Below are 19733 nucleotides of genomic sequence, written 5' to 3' on the forward strand. Positions count from 1 at the left end.
CAAGGCTACTGTAGGGAAGGGCAACCTCTAGCTTTGTTTACCCAGTGAAGAAAGCCCACTCCTGGGCCTGGCTGCCCAAGCTGGGTGACATTTCCCAGGGAGGAGCTGAGCCTGGCAGGTCAGGTTAGGAACCTGTGACCTGCTAAATGACTCTTGTTTTCTTCCAAGGCCTGAGTTGGAGCTAGCTGCACAGCCTGGCTTTGTCAGTATCCAAGATGGAGATCTCCCGTCATGTGGGGGGAGGGTTGGCCTTCCCTCCTCTGCTCCCTGAGAAGGAGTGAGGATGTCAGGCTTCTACTCACGCCAGAGTCGTGGTTCCTGGCTCATCTCTGGTCTGCGAACTTCAGGATGAAGATGTGTGCTCCTTGTCAGTTCTTGCTGGTGTTGAGTAGAAACCGCTCACTTGCCGCGTCTGGCGCTTAAGTCCTGGACTCTCTTTGTTGCAGGAATGGCGGCTATGGCTGCTGCCACTGCCGCCACATCCGTGGCCACTGGCAAGTGCTCATATCTGTCTCCTTGCCTGGATTTTCCCTCTCAGGCCTAACTCTCTGTCCTGTGATGGCACACTTGGTGTGATTCTTTGGCTTAGGACTGTTTATTGGAACACTAAAATTGTTTTGTATGCGAGAGCTTGTTTAACCTCCAGCTTCTCCTCCGCCATCTTCCCAAAACTCATCAGAAAATAACATTTAAAGGCAAGCCCATGCAGGAAAGTACATGGGGCATTTTTTCTGTGTGTGCCAGTCATGGGGGTTGAATTTGTTCTACTTTATTCAAGGCTGGTGTTCTATTACTCTCAGCTAATTGGTGGGCTGACTACCAGCTAATTGGAGGTAAAGAGTCTCATGGAATTCTCTGTGCAGGCTGACTTCAAACTGATAATCAGATTTCAGCTTCCTGAGACATTCTGTGCTTTGCATGAGACACTTATCTCCAATGAACCACCAAAAAGAAGAAAAAAAATAACACCTGGTTTTGAGATGTGGCTAAAATGGCAGAAATGAGACAATGATTTCTGGGACAGCACCCACACCTTGAGATCAAGCTCCAGGACCAGCACACACAAGAATAAAATAAATAAATGAAAAGAAAGGTGGAAGAAGAAAAGGGAGAGCCGATTTCAGAGGTTAAAATGAGCAAAATTGATTTAGCTTACACTTGTTACTGTACTTACTCAAGGGTCTCACATCTGAGGATCAGTACTCAAGGCCAGCCAAAGCAGGGGAGTCCATGAACTCTACTCTAATTAGCCAACTACAGTTATTTTTTAAAAGCTCTGAATTGTGCTGTGGTTCACATATTAGAGGGCTAGTATTAAAAATGTACTGGGAGGGGGCTGGGAAGGTGACTCAGTGGGAGAATGCTTGCCTTGCATGCATGAGGCCCTGGGCTCAATTCCTCACCAACACATAAGCAGGAAAAATTAGAAGTGGCGCAGTAGCACAAGTGGTACGGCTCTAGCCTCAAGCTGAAAAGCTGAGGGACTGCGCCCAGGCCCAGAGTTCAGGCTCCATGACAGGCAAAAAAAAAAAAAAAGAACTGAGACAATACCTAGGCTCTGATTTATAGCTCCAAGCCCAGCATACATATGGAAATAGAAAGTAGAAATTTAAAAATGTATAAGAAAATCCAATTAAAATTTTAGAATGAGTCATGAGTTTTTGGTTTTTGTGTGTAATCCTCTTTTTTTGGTCGGTTGTAAGGCTTGAACTCTGGACCTGAGGGCTGTCCCTCAGCTTTTCAGTTCAAGGCTAGTGCTCTACCACTTGAGCTACAGTGCCACTTCCTTTTGCTGTAATCCTGAATACTAAGATAGATTAAATCTGAGGGCTATGGTCTCTCATCTTCAAATCACCAGCAAAACAAATAAACAAGAAAATAGTAGTGAATCAGTGATTGAGTTGTAAAGCACCAGGCTTGAGTGAGAAAGCTATGAAACAGTGCCCTTGCTCAGAGATCCAGCCTTAGGATCACAAAAATGTAAATAAGAAGAGAACCTGGGGCTGGTGACTCATGCCTGTAATTCTCCAGGAGGCAGAAATATGGGTATGCAGTGTAAAGGCCAATTCTAGCAGGAAAGTCCAGAAGACAGTTGCTTGTGGGCCATCCTGGGCCTAGAAATGTAGTACTCCCAGATTTTTGGCAGTTAATTGGAGGTAAGGATCTGAGACTTTCCTACTCAGCCTGGCTTTGTACCATGATGGTCAAATTTCAGCCTCTTGAAACAGGACAGGCCTTGCATGAGTTTTGGCTCCAGCACTAGCACACTTACAAAAAATGAAATGAGTACATGCAAAGAAGACTAGAAGAGAAAGAAGAACCAATAACTGAGGCTGCAATGAGCTAATCAGCTCATCACTGGTGGCTCATAACTGTAATTGTTTACTCAAGAGGCTAAAATGTGTGGATAATATTTAAAGGCCAGAACGAGTAGGAAAGTCCATAAGACTTGTGTTTGTGTAAGTATGTCTGTGTGTGAGTCCTGTTGCTTGAACTTGCACTGTTTTGCTCAAAGCTCTACTAATCTCAGCATTTTAGTGGTTATAATTGGAGATATCATGTACTTTTCTGCCCAGGCTGGCACCAACTTTGATTCTCGGATTTCAGCCTCATAAATCTGGTTTGGCTCTGCATTATACTCATTCTAATTAAACACCAAAACAGAAAAAGAATCCTGGAGTTAAGCTGTGGTTCAATTGTCAGAACTGGGAAAATTTCTGGGACAGCACCCAGACCCTGAGTTCAAGCTGGAGGACAAACACAGAAGAAATAAAAAGAGGATAGAAATACAAAAGGAAGAGTCAGTGACAGAGGTTGAAATGAATCAAACATTGGTTTCTCACACATGTTGTACAAGGTACTCAGGAGAATTAAATCTAAGATTCACGGTTCATGGTCAGCCCAGGCAGGAGAGTCTATGAGACTCATATATCTAATTTGCCACCAAAAATAAGCTACAGTTCGTACTTTGGCTCATTCGGTTGAGTGCTAGTCTCAAATAGAAACTTTGGGACAAAACCTAGGCCCTGACTTGAAGTCCTAGACATACATTTCAAAACTAACAAACAAATATCCCCAAGACTTAAAAAAATCATGGGAAAAGAAAACTAAGGTTTAAGTTGGTTCATGTATGTATTCCTATCCATTCTATGTTCAAAGCTAGACTGGGCAGGAAAGTACATGAAACTGTTAACCCCAACTACCCAGCCAAAAGCTGGAAGTGCAGATATGACTGTAGATGTAAAGCACTGTATTTGGTGCAAAAGCTAATTAAAAAAAACTGCTGACCCAGAGTTCAATTCTTAGTGCTAAAAAATTGTAGGAGAAGTGAATAAAGGCCAATTGTAAATTTAAATATAAGCCTGGTGTTTGTTGATCATGGCTATAGTTGATCCCTGGCTACAAAAATCTTGGGATCAAGTTTCAAGGTCAACCCAAAAAACAAAGTCCAGGAGACTTTGTGTGTGTATGTGTGAATGTTTGTGTGTGTGTGTGTGTGTGTGTGTGTGTGTGTGTGTGTGTGTGTGTGTGTTTCTATGTGTGATGTGTGTGTCTCTGTATTATCCTTTGCCTAGTACCCTAGCATTCCCAGCTTTTGGGTGGTGAATTAGAGATAAGAATGTCATGGACTTTTCTGCCCAGGCTGGCTTTGAAACATGGTCCTCAGATTTCAGCTACCTTATTTAGCTGGAAGTTGAGCTGTGGATTAAGTGGCAAACTGGGCAACTATTTTCTGGAACTGCAGGCAGATCCTGAGTTCAAGCCCCAGGACATGCACAGAAGAAAGAAAGAAGAGTACAAGTAACCAAGGAAGAGCGAGTGACAAAGGCTTAAATCAAACAAGCATCAGTGGCTCATACATGTTTTACTAGCTATTCAAGAGCCTGAAATCTGAGGATGATGGTTCATGGCCAGCCTAGGCAGGAGAGTCCATGACTCTTGTCTCTAATTAATCAGCCCCCCTCAAAAAGTACCAAAAAGTTATGATGTTTCTCATGTAATAGAGGATATCCTTGAATAAAAACTTTTAGGACAGAATATGAGCCCCAATTTGTAGACCCAAGAACAGCACACACATGCAAAAAATAAAAAGTAAACAAAAGAAGGAAGTGTCAAGCACATATTAAAGTTTGAAAATGACACAAGGGTTGTGGGTCATGTGGATAATCCTAACTACCCAAGAGCCTAACATCTGAGGATTGTGGTATCAAGTCAGCCTGGGTAGGAACGTGCTTGAGATGCTTATCCCAGCTACCTAGCACAAAGCCCTGAGCTGGAGCTGAGGTGGTAAAGCTACAGCCTTCAGTTAAAAAGCTAAGAAACAGTCCCCAGAGCCAGAGGTCAAGCTGCAGGGCCACTAAAAATTACAAATAACAAACAATCAAAGGAGAGTGGAAGAAGAGAGACTGAAATCTGAGGATGCACAATTCAAAGTTAATGCATGGAAGAAAATCCATGAGACATTCTGATATGTGTGCATCTGTGTGCCATCTTGCAGCTTGTGTGTGCCTCCTTGTACTTGTGTTGGTTTGTTCAAGGACAGAGCTCTACCACTCCAAGATTTTCAGTGGTTAATTGGAGGTCATGGTCTCATGGACTTTCCTTCTCAGCCTGGTTTGATTCATGGTAGGCTTTCCTCAGACTCTTATCTCCAATTAATTGTCAAAAAGAAAAAAAAGCCTGGGAATTGAGTTATGGCTCAAGTGGCAGGATTGGGCAATCAGTTTCTGGGACAGCAACCAGGCCCTGAGTTCAAGCCCCAGGACAATAACAGAAAGATTAAAGAAAGAGGCTAGAAGTGCAGAAGGAAGATCCAATGACAGAGGTTTAAATGAATCAAGCATTGGTAGCTCACCGATGTTCTATCAGCTACTCAGGAAGATGAAATCTGAGGATCACCATTGAAGGCCAGCCCAGGTAGGAGAATCCATGAGACCCTTATGTCTCATTTGTCACCAAATTATGACACTAGCTGTGCTCTGGTTCATGTGGTATACAAAAACAAAGAAAAAAGAGCACAAATTATTAAAGATGAGAGAAAGAGAAAATTATCATTTCAAAATGAGCCATGGGTTGTTGGTTTGTGTATTCCTAGCTACTGAGGAAGTTGAAATATGAGGATAACAACTCAAAGCCAGCCTGGGTAGGAAAGTGATTGAAATTCTTATCTTCAACTACCCAGCAAAAGCTGGAAATGAAGGTGTGATAGTAGTTGTAAAGTACTGAAATATGGCAAAAATATGGAAAACGGATTCCTGGTCCATAATTCAGCCCAAAGTCGACCAAAAACAAAACTGAAAGAAGAGAAGAAATGACCATTTGAGATTTAAAAATAAGCTTAGCGCTGGTGGTTCATGCTTATAATTTTAGATTTCAGGAGGCTGAAGTTTGAAGATAGTATTGAAAGGCCAGTCCAAACAGGAAAGACCATGGGGCTTTTTTGCTTTGTGCCAACCTAGGGCTTGAATTTCTGTAGGAGCTCTACCACTCCCAGCATCTTGGTAGTTGATGAAAAGAATCTCATGAACTTTCCTGTTCAGGCTGGCTCCAAACTGTGATACTCAGATTTCAGCCTCCTGAGTCTTGCTGGACTTTACATGAGACTTATCTCCAAAAGGAAGAAAAATAAACCCTGGCGATTGAGCTGTGGCTCCAATGGCAGAAATGAGAAAATAATTTCTGAAACAGCACCCAGACCTTGATAGTAACTTCAGGGCCAACACACATACAAAGAATAAAATAAATGTGGAGAAGGGTGGGAGAAGAAAGAGCCAATTTCACAGTTTAAAATGAGCCAAGCATAGGTGGCAAACACCTGAGATGGTAGCTACTCAGGAGGCTCAAATCTGAGGCTCACAGTTGAAAGCCAGCCCAGATAGGAGAATTCATATACTCAACTCTATGTAGCTACTTAAAACCAAACAACATCAAAAAATAGCACAAGTTGTGTGGTGGCTCATGTCTTAATAAACCCCTCGGGGACAGCACCTGGGTTGATTTGTAGACCCAGGACCACATAGACAAGGAAATAAAAATACAAAAAAAGGTGTAAGAATGGCAGGAAATATGCCTTAGTGATAGAGTGCTTTTCTAGTATGTTTGAATTCCTGGGTCTGTTTCCTCAGTACCTCATGAATAGCAAAGGCTGGAAGTGGTACTGTGGCTCAAGTAATAGAGTCCTCACCTTCAGTAAAAGAAGCTCAGGAACAGTGCCCAAGCCCTGATTTCAAGCCTCAAGACTAGGGGAAAAAAGGTGTGAGAAAATCCAATTAAAGTTTCAAAATTATCCACGAATTTTTGGTTGGTGTGTTTAATCCTAGTGATTCAGAAGGCTAAAATCTAAAGGTTGTTGTTCATAGCCAACCTGGGCAGGGAAGTGCCTAAATCTCCAACTAATCAGCAACAAAATCCAAAAATGAGGATGTGCTTGTAGTTGGAAAGCACCAGCCCTGAGGAAAAACCTGAAACAGTGCCCTGGCTCAGAGATCCAGCCTCAGGATCACAATAAGAGAATTAAATGATTGAAGTAGAGAACCTTGGACTGTTGGCTCCTGTCTGTAATTCTAGAAAAGCAGGAGGCTGAAATATAAGAGCCAGTGTAAAGGCAAACCCAGTCAAGAAATTCCAGGAAACCATGGGACCTATGTTTCTTTGGGCCTGGCTTACTTCACTGAATATAATTTTTTCCAAGTCTTTCCATTTCCTAACAAATGGGGCAATGTCATTCTTTCTGATGGAGGCATAGAATTCCATTGTGTACTGAGTCAAGCAGAAAAGGTCAGATAAGGTGATGTTAGGGAAATGAACCCTAAGATATGTATTCAAATGTTTTTTTTCTTTCATGCGATTGTTTCTATCACATTTATAAGATTATTTCTTTGTTGCTGTATATGTCCCTCCCCTACAGTTTAACCCCTGCTTACACTGTATTTGATGTCGGTATAATTTGTGGAGGGGAAGGGGAAAAACAAATCGTTTAAACAGGGATACACGTGGACCCATTACAACCATGAGATGTACAAGTCATTATGTCGAAAACGAACTTTACAACTTTGGTGCGGGGCGGGGGTGGGGGGGAGGTGGAGCGGGGACGTTTGGGTGGGGGGCAGGGGGATGATGGGAAGGAATGGGAAGAGGAAACAAAGGAGGAGGCTACAATTCTTGATAAGAAATATACTCATTATCTTGCCCATGTAATTGTAACCCCTATGTACAGTGTTTTCACAATTAAAAAAAGGGAAAAAAAAGAAATTCCAGGAGACTGTTTTGTGTGTGGTAGCCACACTGGAGATAGGATTTTTTTTTGATTGAATGGAAATAAGAGTTTCATGGACTTTCTTGCTCAGGCTGCTTTCAAACTATGATAGGCGGATTTCAAGCTCGTGTATCAGGCCAGGCCTTGCATGAGTTCAAGCTCCAGGACCAACAAACACAAAAATAAATAAATGAAGGGTAGAAGAAGAGAAGAAAGAGGCAATACCAGAGGTTTCAATGAACTAATCATTGGTGGCTCATATCTGTGATTCTAGCTACTCAGGTTGAAATTTGAGGATACTGTTTAAAGCTCAGCTCAGTTATATGAGCTCATAAGATCTCTCTCTCTGTATCTCTCTCTTTGTCTCTCTCTGCGTCTCTCTCTGTGTGCCAATCCTTGTGTTTGAACTTGCAATCTTTTCTTCAATGACCTACTTACTTTCTGATTTTTAGTGGTTAATTGGAGAAAAGAGTGTTAAGGACTTTCCTCAATTTTCAGCTTCCCGAATCTGGCCTACCTCTACATGAGTCTCTTGTCTCCAATTAATTTCCCCCCAAAAGCCAAATGTTATGGTTAGTCCCATATATGCACTGAGACAGCATCTGAGCTTCAATTTCTACTCCTAGCACAAGCAAAAATGAAGAAAATAAGAACGTGGAAGCAAGAACATATTAAAGTTTTAAAATGACCCAAATGTTGCTGGTCATGTGTGTAATCCTTACTATACAAGAGGCTGACTTCTGAGGATTGCAATGTCAAATCAGCCTGGGCAGGAATGTGCTTGAGACTCATCTTCATCTACACAGCCCAAAACCTTGAGCTGTGGCTGAGGTTGTAAAAGCATCAGCCTTGAGTGTAAAAGGTAAGATATAGGCCCCAGAGTTAGAGGTCAAGCCACAAGACCAATAAAATTTTCAAAGAAGAGAAGATGAAGAGAGGCTGAAATCTGAGGATCATGGTTCTAAGCCAGCCCATGAGGCTTTCTCTGTGTGTGCAACAGTGTGCTGTCCTATGGCTTGAACTTGTGCTGTTTTGTTCAAGGATAGAGCTCCACCACTCCCAGCTTTTCATTGATTAATGGGAGCTAAGATTCTCCTGGACTTTCCTGCCTTGGTTGGCTTTGAACCATGATTCTCAGATTTCAAAAAACTGATCCATGCTGGGCTTTGCATAAGACTCTTATCTCCTATTAGTACCAAGAATTAAAAAAAACTGGAGTTGAGCTGTGAGTCAAGTGGCAAACGGGGCAATCACTTTCTAGGACAGCACTCAGGGCCTTATTTCAAGCACCAAGACAAAACAAGTATAGCCACAAGTTATATTTTGGCTCATGTGGTAAGCCACTAGTCTTGAAGAAAAAGCTCTGGTATTGTATCCAGGCCCTGATTTGTAGCCCCAGGACAAGCACATAAGCAAAAATAACAAACAAGGAAAATTTTGAAAAGAAAAATTGGAAAAAGATAACATTAACGGTTTTAAATGTACAATCGGTGTGTGGTTCATGTGTATAATCAGAGCACTTCAGGAAGCTGAAATCTGAGGATCATGGTTTGAAACCAGACTATCCAGAAAAGTACAATAAAATCTTATGTTCAATTAGCCAGCAAAAAGCTAGGAGTGGAGTTATGGTTGAGTTGTAAAACATAATCCTTGAGTCTAAAACTAATAAACATAAGGGCACTGAGACTCTAGCCTGTAATCCTAGATATTGAGGGGTTTGAGTTATGAAAATCATGGTTCAAAACCAACCTGCGAAGGAAAGTTAATGAGAACTTATCTCCAAATAACCACCAGAAATCCTGAAGTGGCTCTGTGGCTGAAATGGTAGAGCATTCGCCTTAAGCTGAAGGGCTCAAAGACAGCACTCAGGCCGAGGGTTCAACTCCACCCTCCTTAAAAATAGGCAAGAAACAGCAATGAGGCCCAGGTATCAGGTCTACTGACCGCAATTAAAAAGCATTGAGGTTGAAGTCAAGAAAGAGCTGAGTAAAAATATTAAAATGTCAGAGGCTGGTTGTTTATGCCTGTAGATTCTAGCTACCCATGCCACAGTTAAAAGCCAGAACTAGCAAGGAAGTCCATGAGATTTGTGTATGTAATTACCAGTACTAGGGGTTGAACCTGCCCTGTTTTACTCAAGTCTAGAGTACTACAACCCCCAGCTTTTTGGAGATTAATTGGAGATAAGAAACTGAGACTTCATCTGGGAAGTTGGCTCAGTGGTGCTAGCCTTGCATGTATGAGGACCTGGGTTTGAGTCCTCAGAACCACATAAGCAGGAAAAGCTGAAAATGTTGCTGCAGCTCAGTTGATAGAGCACTAACCTTAAGCTAGAATGTTGATGGACAGCGCCAAAGCCTAGTTTTCAGGCCCATAACCAATGGCAAAATAATAATAAAAAAAAACATCAGACTTTGCTGCTCAGACTGGCTTCTAACCAAGATCCTCAGATTTCAGCCTCTTTAGTAGTGCTGGGGTACGCATGAGACTTCAAAAAGAAAGAAGCTGGAAGTTGAGCTGTAGCTCAATTGGCAGAACTGAGCAAAATCTCTGAGACAGTGGCCAGTCCCTAGATGGAGAAAAAAAACATAAAAAATTTCAAAAATAAATAGTAAATTGTAATACAGAAAAAAACATGTTTAATATGATACAAAGGAAAACTGGTTTTTTTTTAAGTGCAGCAAACAAAAACGTACTACAAAGTTTCAAAATAACATACTGAGAGTAAGGGGAAAAGGAAAAATTTTTAAATTTATGTAAATATTAAATCCAAACTGACATGAACAAAACCTAATATGATCAGAACCTTATCTATCACTTGTAATTTCTTACAAACAATTGTCCCTCCAGTTTCAGCACTAGCATGGGGATTTAGGAAGGACCTCTCTATGCAGCCTTGACTGAATAGGGATCTTCCTGCTTTAACCTCTTGAGTTAGAAATACAGGCTTTGCCCTTATTTTAATACAAAAAATTACACTTTAAAACTCAACATCAATATTCAAATAATGGATTATGTGTAAAAGCATGAATAAACATTCACCAGAGAAGCTCTGAGCAATACAATCATAACAGTAGAAGATTATCTACCACTTAAGGTAGGTAACAGAAGGAAGATTTAACATTTTTTTGGAAGTGCAGGGATCTGAACACAGGGCCTCATGCTTGTTAGGTATAAAATTCAGTGACATTAATTATATCCACACTACTTTTTAACCATTACCTCTGCTTGTGAACTTTCTTTTCAATACTGATGGAATCCACACAATGACCTGCACCAGAAACTTTTGTTTTGTTTTTGATCAGTCATGGGGCTTGACCTCTGGGTTGGGCACTGTCTCTGTGCTCTTCAGCTCAAGGCGTGTTCTCTACCACTTGAGCTACAGCGCCACTTCCAGTTTTCTAGTGTTTTATTGGAGATAATAGTTTCACATACTTTTCTGCCCTGGCTGGCTTTCAACTGTGATCCTCAGATCTCAGCCTCCTGGGTAGTTAGGATTACAGGCCATCCCCCAGCCACAGAAACTTTTAATCTTCCCTTTTTCCATTATGAAATTGCTTAGTCAATATATTTCACATAAATAGATTATTTTGTGTCCATCCATGACAGACATATATTAATTGCAGCCTTTTTTGGATGAGTCATAATTTATGCACACCTCACATTTTATAAACCTATTCATCTGGGCCCACATTCAGCAGCTTGTTCTGAGAAGAATGGTAGCTATTTTGCTAGCCACCTCTATCCTCTGCCGTTTCCTACTCAAATTAGTCTTTGGTATCAGTATGAGTCTGCTCAGAGGGTAGAGCCATAAGGGCTGGCTTTGAACCATGATCCTCAGATCTCGGTCTCCTAAATAGCTAGGATTACAGGTGTGAGACACCTGCACCAGGCCATCATTTCTTCCTAGAACATTTCAGGCGGATGGAATAGCACTGTACCACATATATTCATTAGCAACTGCCCCAGGGTGAGCCAGATACTCAGACCAAATCCACTGAACTTGATACTGTCTTTGGTGTCCAAAAGGATATTGTTGGACTTAAGGTCTTCGTGTATGATTTTGTTTGGTGGAAGTAGTGAACAGCACTTACAACATGTGTGACAAGCCTCCTGGCTTCATCCTCATATAGGCGGCAGAATTTTCAGATCCACCCCAGGAGGTACCCCCTAGTGGCCAGTTCCATGATGAGATACACATACTCTTCCTTCTCCATTACCTGGTACAACCTGATGATGTGTTTGTGCCATACCTTCTTAAAAATGTCCACCTCATTCTTTATCCAATGATGAGGACTCTCACTTCCAGAGTATCTTAAATGCTATGTCCTTGTCTGTGAGGAGGGAATGGGCCAACTTCACTTTTCCATAGGTACCTATGTCAAAGATCTTCTTCCGGTATTGTTTGATGATCTCCTCCTTCAAGGAGTTTGAGATTGATTCTTTCTGTACTTCCATCCTTCTGCTACAATGGCAGGTAGCAAGTCTACCTAAATAAATTAAATTAAATAAAGGAAAACCCAGAAAGAGTAAAAAGAAATACCAAAATCCAAATAACAGCCCGTCCCCACTACCAAAAATATCATTTAACTTTGATTCAGTCCAGCGAGTCATCAAGCAAGAGCTCCAAGCTCTGTTAACTGACATAGGTTGGAGCACAGTGGCTTCCTATATATCCTTCATGACCTCACACAATGGAGCAATCACAACCAGGCATAGTGATGTCATAGAAGAAATGGACCAATCAGAGTTGGGGCCAGTGACGTCAGAGAAATAGCGGAACAATCACAGCCTGACAGCATTGACACTCTAGCTCTTAGACCTCAAAGACTGTTGCTAAGGAATCCATGTGGCTTGAGGTTGCTCTGGTCATTCTCGTGGCATTTCTGAAACCACTAGGACAGTGGTCAAAATACTCTTATTTTCTAGAAGACTACTGAATCTTATAAATTGCTTCTCTGGAGACACTAGCTAATAACCTCCATTCTTGATGGCCACCTTATCCAATGTCTTTTTCCAGCAATAGCACTGCACAAAGGCCTCCGTCCTTCTCAAGGAAAGGTGTGTCCTACAACTTCCTCCTGAGGGGACAAGTTCCAGGGTGGCTTTGAGCCACCACCCTCACAATTCACCTTCCTGAGTAGTTAGGATTATATACCTGAGCCATCGGTAGGTACTTAGCTCATCTCTTACATTTGGAGCAAGTATATTTGTTAGAAAGGTGGGTTTTAGATCTGTCCTTTCAACACTTTAAATTTATTGCCCTTGCTGTCTAATAGTGAATCTAGTTTCTGATGAGAAATTTGTCTTAATATCATTGAAGATTACTTGTGTGCGATGAGTTGTGTCTTTGTGTTTTGAGAGGTTTTCTGTTTTTGTTTAATTAGAATGTGTCTTAATGTGGATCTGCATAATTAAATTAATTGAGATTTTTGAGCTAATAGATTACTGCATGGAAGGGTTCATGCTTTCAATCAAAACTGGAAGTTATTGGTTTTTATTCCTTCAAGTACTATATATTTCTATTTTTCCCTCTCTATACATATCTATATTATACATTATATATTCACATTGTATATGTGAATATACATATATATGCCTACATGTTTATATTATATATACATTTATATACATATATAGTTTCACATAGCTTCCACTTTTGTGATTGTTTATGGTAGGAAGATTAAATTGATCCTAGCTACTCCATCAGAGTTAGAGTTTGAAGTTTTCCTATTTATTTCTTGATAAAAATTATCCATTACTCATCAAGGATATTGATATAGGTATTAAGCACAGATAGCCTCTCTCTCTCTCTCTTTCTCTCATTTCCTACCTTGGTTAGGTCTCTGAGCATAGGGCCATTGCTTGTCTGATTCTTCTAGTGTGCTGTGAAATTTTGCAGTGTCATATTCTGCTTCATAGGCCACCATGCAGGCCTGCACTTGGAAGAGGATTTTCTCAAAGGCAGCCTGCATGGGTGCACCTGCTTGCCTCTGTCTTGATGTCAGAGCCCCACAGCTACTTGGGGTGGCCTTAGCAGATGCCCCTTTGCCTGGACTGCTGACTGGTGACTGTGCCAGCACAAGCACAGCCTCTTTTTATTACACATCAGAGGTCTGCAGTGTAACCTGGGGGTGTTCCCTTGTTGGTGGCTATGCTTGGAGCAAGGGTGGGGGCTGCAGAAGCCTCACTGTGGCCTGACTTCTGGGGTACAACAAATGCCAAGGGTTTCTCTGGGCTCTTTACAGAATACATGGGCAGGTTCAGGAGCAGAAGCTGAGCTCAGGGGGCCCCTAAACACAGGGTGAGCTTTAGAGCTGGGCATCACAGATTGATCTTTTTGAAGAGCTGCGGACAGCATCTGGAAGCTGTTGGACCTTTAGGAGGTCTGATTACATCATGCAATTAGGTGTGGACCTCTGAGTTTCATCCATTGTTTGCAATAGGGCTGAGCCCTCCCTCCTGTATTGTCCTGGTGCCCTCTGAGTGTGTGCTGGTTTCTAGCAGTGAGAAAAGTTTAATGTGTCTTTTATTCTCTGAGTCTCACTAGGAAGTTCTATTGTTGTCAGGGATGATTCTGTCATTGGGAGGTCTGTGTGTTCTCTGATTAAGGGAATCTACAGACCTCAGGAGCACATCTTGGCTTTCTCTCTGAAAGGCCTAAGTGTTTAAGGCTTCAGATGCTTTATAGGTTTCCAGACATATCCAGGGCTTTTTCTCTTTGATCTTTCAATGACAGCTTTAATTTCCTCCCTTACTCATGGTCTATTGACCGCTTTGACTGTGGCATAAATGAGGGAACACAGGCAGAGCTGTTCTGTTGCTAAGAAAGCAGACAGGGCTGCCTTGTTGCTGAGAAAAAGCAGGCTGGCCTATCTTGTTACATAGTTTCATTTTATTCCCTGATGTTGGTAAATAAAACCTCCAGGTTGGACTTCAGGAGCTGCCTATGATCATTTTTCCATTCCTTTTCCCTGCTCTTACCATACTGCCTTTCTATTTAAATTCATTTTTATTTTTAATTTTTGTCAGAAACAAAGAGGCAATTAAAAATCTGTATGTAATGTTAATTTTTATTCTTGAATTACTAAAATACATGAAGAACATGTCAAAACAGCATAAAATGGCAGGTGGCGTGAGCTTGATCACTGTCCCTCTACTCTGTCTCTCTTGCTCTACCCTGGGGTGACCACTGAGACTAGTTAGTTATGCATCCCTGCATCTAAACCACATGTGCACAAAGAACAGGCTATTAAAAAGAGACTTTCCCACAGCTATGCAAGTCCCTCAAACTGCTGTCTTAGTAGGAGGCCAAATTTCCATTCACAGTATGGAGCTTCAAACGTCTACACTCAGGTTCACAGACCTGAGCCAAGTCTGTGCTGGAACCAGGACTGAACATGGTAACTTATTGTTCACTAAGGGAGAAGTCTGCAATAGCTAGAAATCTGCCCTTTGCTTTTCCCACTAAGTCACAGTATCAGGTATGAGGATCAAGGAGTTACACAGGCCTTTTAGAGGTTACTAGACTTTGGGTTTTAACATTTGTAATTCCAAGTTTCTCTTCAGATCAAATATTGGGCCTGCACAACAGCAGCCCACGAGGAAGTGATGTCCAGAACTTGTGTAAGTGTCTCAGACTCTTTGAATTTGTTTTTACTGAATTGTCTCTTTTTTTTTTTTTTTTTTTTTACAATCCACACCAATGGCCAAATAGGGTGTAGAAAAACAAGGCCACTTCCACCAAACCAGATTCTTGGTGTTCAAGACCTAACTTGAGTCCACTCCATTTGATGCAATACTGTTCAAAGGAACATTCATTCAGTGAGGAGTAAAACATTGTACATCTGTCAGAGATAGATGTTAACAGATATCCTTGACTTTTAACGTTATAGGTGGTATTTGAGCCAGATGCTGGTGGCATATACCTGTCATCCTGGCTACTCAGCATTCTAGTTTGAAGCCACCCAGGTCCAGAATGTCTGTGAGACTTTTATCTCCAATTAACCACCAATAAGCCCGAAGTAGAGTTGTGGTTCAAGTGGTAGAGCAATAGTCTTTGACACAAAAGTGCAGGAACAGCACCCAGGCCTTCAGTTCAAGTGCCAGGGCTAGCAAACACATACCAAAAATGTGGTATTTGCAACCAAAGAATAAATTTTAATTTGATCTCTTTTTAGCCAATTTAATGTCCGAGCTCTTGATCTGAAAGCCTCTTGGCCACTCTACTCCTGGAGAATAACAATTATTCAAGTGGAAAATAAGGATCTAGAATGATTCTCCATTAGAGATGCTGATGTTTGAAAGACTATGCGAAAAAAAATTCTTCAGTCTCTAAAAGAATATAGCACTCACAGTGGAACCTCTGAATTTGTTAATTGATGGTCAGTATATAGGCTTGAACTCAGAACCTCAAGGCTAGCACTCTACAACTTGAGACACATCTCCACCTCTAGTCTTTTTGGAAGTCAATTGGAGTAAGAGTCCTATGGATTTTCCTCAGATCTCAGCCTCCTGAGTAGCTAGGATTACAGGCTTGAGCCTGTGATGGCTAATTGAAATTTAATGGTACCTACTACCAGAGATGGTAGTTAAGACATTTACAACCACCACAAAAGTCCAAGTTAATTTCAGCTTTGGTTTCTCCAAAACACTTAAGAGAAAGATCAGTAGAGATTTATAATTAAACATTAATAGTACAATTCAAATACTCTTGGCGTATTTTTTTAAATTGTGAGAATACCACACAAAGGAGTTACAAATACATGGGCAAGATCTTGGTTTATTTTGAGTCCTGCTAAATCCCAGATTTGCAGGGACAAATCCCAAAATACAAGTGTTAGGATGTCAGAGACAGGAGAGTTCCCTGAAATTGCATTAAAATTAATATTAGCATTAATATCATTTGTTTAACTAACAATCTAACAAGTACACTTAATATAATTTTTTTCAAGCCTGTTCATTTCCTAACAAATGGAGCAATGTCATTATTTTTGATGGAGGCATAGAATTCCATTGGGTATATATACCACATTTTTTGATCCATTCATCTACTGAGAGGCATCAGGGTTGGTTCCATATCTTACTTATGGTAAATAATGCTGCAATAATAAACATAGTCGTGCTGCCAGCTTTAGTGTGGTCTTGTTTGTGATCATTTGGGTAAATGCCCAAAAGTGGGATTGCAGGGAAATAGGGGAGCTCTAGGTGGAATATTTTGAGGAACCTCCATATTGCTTTCCAAAGTGGCAGAACAAGTTTACACTCCCACCAACAATGTAGTAATGTTCACTTCTCTCTGCATCCCCACAAGCATCTTTTGTTATTAGAGTTCTTGATTATTGCCATTCTAACTGTGGTGAGGTTGTATCTCTATGGTTTGATTTGCATTTCTTTTATGGCTAGAGAGGTTGAGCATTTCTTCATGTGTCTCTTGGCAATCCTTCTTTCCTCTTCAGAGAAGTTTCTCTGTAAGTATTTAACCCACTTATTTATTGGACAGTTGTTTCTTTGGAGACTTGTTATGGGGGGATTTAATTTTTTGAGTTCCACGTTTATTTTAGATATGAGATCCTTGTCGGTTGTATGGCTAGTGAAGAACTTATCCCAATCTCTGGACTTTCTATTGATCTTGCTAGCTATGTGCATGGCCATGCAGTAGCTCTGCAATTTTTGTTCAATCCCATTTATTCAACCTTTCTTTGATTGTTGTGTTTCTGGGTCTCTATTAAGAAAATTTCGGCCTTCTCCAAGGAGACCTAGGGTTTCTCCTATTCTATCCTGTAATGTTTTCATATTGTCTGCTTTGACTCTGAGGTCTTTGATCCATTTGGAGTTGATTCTGGTGCAGAATGATATATAAGAATCTAGCTTTCATTTTCTACAAGTAGTTAACCAATTTTGCCAGCACCATTTGCTGAAAAGGCTGTCTTTATTCCATTCTATTTTTGAGCCTTTTTATCGAAGGTTAGTTGGCTATAGGTCTGTGTGTTTATTTCTGGGTTTTCAATTCTGTTCCATTGGTCCTGAGGTCTGTTCTTATGCAGGTACAATGTCGTTTTGATTACTATGGCTTTGTAGTAGAGTTTAAAATTTGGTATTGATATTCCTCTAGCCCTGTTCTTTCTGTTGAGGATTGTTTTTTGCTATTCTTGGTCTTTTACTGTACCATATATATTTTTGGATTGCCTCTTCTAATTCCTTGAAGAATGAGGTTGGAATATTGATTGGTATTGCATTGAATTTGGAGATAGCCTTCGGAAGTATTGCCATTTTCACGATGTTCTTTCAAATCCAGGAGCATGGGAGTTTTTGCCACTTTCTAAGTTCTGTTTTGATTTCCTTTTTCATGTTTTCAAAGTTTTCTTCATAGATGTCCTTCACTTCTTTGGTTAAGTTAATTCCTGGATATTTTATTTTTTGTGGGGCTATTACAAATGGAGTTGCTTTCCTAATTTCAGCCACACTTTTTTCATTGTTGGCATACAGAAAAGCCATTGATTTTTGAGCGTTAATTTTATACCCTGCTACTTTTCCAAAGTTTTGAATCAGCTTGAGAAATTTGGGAGTGGGGTCTGTGGGATTCTTTAAACACAAGATCATGTCATCTGCAAAGAGGGAGAGTTTTACTTCTTCTTTCCCTATTTGGATACCCTTTATGTTTGCATCCAGTCTTATTTGTAGCTAGGCATTCTAATTCTAGATTGAAGAGAATTGGAGAGAGTGTACGTCCTTGTCTCGTTCCTGAGTTAAAAGGAAATAGCTTAAGTTTTTCATCATTAACTGTAATGCTGGCTGTAGCTTTTTCATATACAGCCTTTATTGTATTGAGGAATGTTCCATGGATTCCTAATTTTTCCAGAACCTTCATCATAAAGGGGTTTTGGATCTTGTCTAATGCTTTTTCTGCATCTATTGATATAACCACGTGGTTCTTATCCCTACTCCTGTTGATGTGATGAATTATACCAATTGATTTGCGTACATTGAACCAGCTTTGCATCCCTGAAATGAAGCCTATTTGATCTTGGTATATGATTTTTTGGATGAATTGTTGAAGTCGATTGGCCAAAATTTTGTTGAGAAGTTTCTCATGAATGTTCATCCAAGAAATGGGTCTATTGTTCTCTTTCTTTGATAAGACCCTGCCTGGTTTTGTGATGAGGTTTATGATGGCTTCATAGAATGAGTTCCATAGTGAAGTTTCTCTTTCAATTTCATTGAAGAGTTGGAGGGGTATTAATGTGAGCTCTGCTTTGAAGACCTTGTTGAATTCCGCTGTGAAACCATCTGGACCTGGGCTTTTCTTAGATGAGAGATCTCTTATTACTGTTTATACTTCAGTGCTTGATTTGGGCCTGTTAATGTGATTTAACTCATCTTGGTTTAATTTTGGCATGTCAGTATTTGCTAGGAAAAGGTCCATTTCTGCCAAGTTCTCAATCTTATTAGCAAAAATTTTGAGAAGTATTTCCTTATAATATTGTGAATCTTGGTTGTTTCTCTGGTGATGTTTCCATTCTCATCTCTGAGTTCATTTATTTGGGCATGTTCTTTTGTTTTTCTCATAAGACTGGCTAAGGGCCTGTCAATTTTGTTATTTTTTTCGAATAACTTACTCTTTGTTTTGTTGATTCTTTATATGGCTTTTTTGACTTCTAATTCATTTAATTCTGATTTAATTTTAATTATTTCTTTCTGTCCATTGGGTTGGGGTTTATCCTGCTGCTCTTTTTCAAGGAGGCTCAGATGTCTCATTAAATTGTTGGTTTCAGATCTCTCCAATATGTTGGTGTAGGAACTCAGAGCTATAAAAATGCCTCTCAGTACTACCTTTGCTGTGTCCCAGAGGAGTTGGTAATTTGTGTGCTTATTTTTGTTGAATATCATGAACATTTGAATTTCATTTCTCATATCTTCCATTATGCACTCCTGATTCAGCAGTGTGTTGTTCAGCCTCCATGTGTTACAGGACTTTGTTTAGCGGCTTTTGGTGTGGAGTCCTACTTTTAATCCCTTGTGGTCTCAGAGAATGCAAGGTATAAGTTCAATGTTTCTGATTTTTGACAAGTTTGCTTTGTGGCCTGAAATGTGGTCTATTGGAAAATGTTCCATATGCTGCTGAAAAAAAACGTGTTTTCTGATATTGCTGGGTGAAATCTTCGGTAGATATCTGGTAAATCGAGTTGATCTATGCAGTTGTTTAGATATGCAGGTTCTTTGTTGAGTTTTTGCCAAGTTGATCTCTCTAGTGGGGATAGTGGTGTGTTAAAGTCCCAAACAATTAATGTCTTTGGATGTACGTGGGATTTGAGGGAAAGTTGGGTTTCTTGGATAAATTTGGGTGCTCCATTTGGTGAATAGATATTTATAATTGTAATATCCTCCTGAAGGAGTGATACATTAATTAGTATGTAGCAACCTTCTTTAACTCTTCTCACTAATTTTAAATTGAATTCTATTTTATCTGATATTAGGA

At 40.3% G+C, this 19733-nt stretch overlaps 1 pseudogene; it reads left to right on the forward strand.

The window, feature by feature from the left end:
* The first annotated feature begins 448 nt into the window (after positions 1-448).
* LOC122095800 overlaps positions 449-19733 on the forward strand; it is a 36130-nt pseudogene continuing 16845 nt past the window's right edge.

Source organism: Dipodomys spectabilis, unplaced genomic scaffold, assembly GCF_019054845.1.
Source record: "Dipodomys spectabilis isolate Male_0828 unplaced genomic scaffold, ASM1905484v1 ptg000362l, whole genome shotgun sequence".
Lineage (NCBI taxonomy): Eukaryota > Metazoa > Chordata > Mammalia > Rodentia > Heteromyidae > Dipodomys > Dipodomys spectabilis.